Source organism: Pteropus vampyrus, unplaced genomic scaffold, assembly GCF_000151845.1.
Source record: "Pteropus vampyrus isolate Shadow unplaced genomic scaffold, Pvam_2.0 Scaffold71, whole genome shotgun sequence".
Lineage (NCBI taxonomy): Eukaryota > Metazoa > Chordata > Mammalia > Chiroptera > Pteropodidae > Pteropus > Pteropus vampyrus.
This window is the reverse complement of record NW_011888852.1, coordinates 1,483,644-1,484,663: the sequence shown is the minus strand read 5'-3', so window position 1 is coordinate 1,484,663 and position 1,020 is coordinate 1,483,644. Positions and strand designations below refer to the sequence as shown.

The window sequence follows — 1,020 nt, the reverse complement described above, 5'->3', positions numbered from 1 at the left end:
TCAGAGTATAGGAAAATGTGCATTTATACACCACTGATGAAAGTGTAAATATTACATCTTTGGAAGAGGGTGATTTGTTATTACCTGTAAAAATATGCATGCTCATGGCTGATGACCAAGAAATTCCACTGCAAGTACTGTATCCCACAGTGACAGCAGTAACACACGCACAGAGAGAAATGTGCACAGATGCTCAGTATAGCGCTGTGCATGACAGACAACAGGGAAGTCCCCACTGCCCATCAGTAGAGGAAGTTACATAAATTACGTTACTTGTTTAGGTTTTTTTTGTTTGTTTGTAACTTTTTAGGGGAGGCAATCCTTAGTTGACCTCACAGATTGCAAGGGTTTTGCCAGTTTACAATCCCTTATTTTTTATTATTTTTTACCCCTACAGCACCTGGTCTTCCTAGGTGGTCTCCCACCCAAGTACTAACCAGGCCCGACCCTGCTTAGCTTCAGAGTTTAGCTTCCAATCAGACAGGATTCGGCTTATTCAGGGCGGTTTGGCCATTAGACTAGATTTAAAAAAAAAAAAACAACAAGAAACTCCTGGTTGAAGTTATGCCAAATGTTTACCTCTGAGGCATGGAGTTGGAGGAGGGAATTTTTTTCCCTTTTATCTTCAGTTTACAAATAATTTCTCTTCGTCCTTTACCTCCAAGAAGCGGGGCGGGGGGGATGAAGAGAAAAAAAGGAAATTCATGTGCTAAAGAATCGCATTAGGATTAACTCAGTCTTGTAGTGCAGGCAGATACAGTGGCCAACAAAGATTGATGCTGTATGAATGGAAAGTCACTGATCTCTCCGTTTTCTTTTCACGGACTCTTCTTCCCGATCCTACTTATCCTACCAGAGAAAAGGTCCTGTACGATGTGAAGGGGAATTCCAAACGTGGAACCCACAATCTTGTGCCGGTCACATCGATGCAGAAGGACGGAGGCTGAGGCGTGGATGCAAGCCACGCAGGAGCCGCGAAGGAAGGCAGGGACAGAGAAGCCGGGCCTCGGCAATCGGTCC

General features: G+C 44.3%; 1 pseudogene; it reads right to left on the bottom strand.

Annotated features, from left to right (window-relative positions):
• Positions 1-388: 388 nt before the first annotated feature.
• LOC111740990 lies at positions 389-518 on the bottom strand (annotated as a pseudogene).
• Positions 519-1,020: the final 502 nt, after the last annotated feature.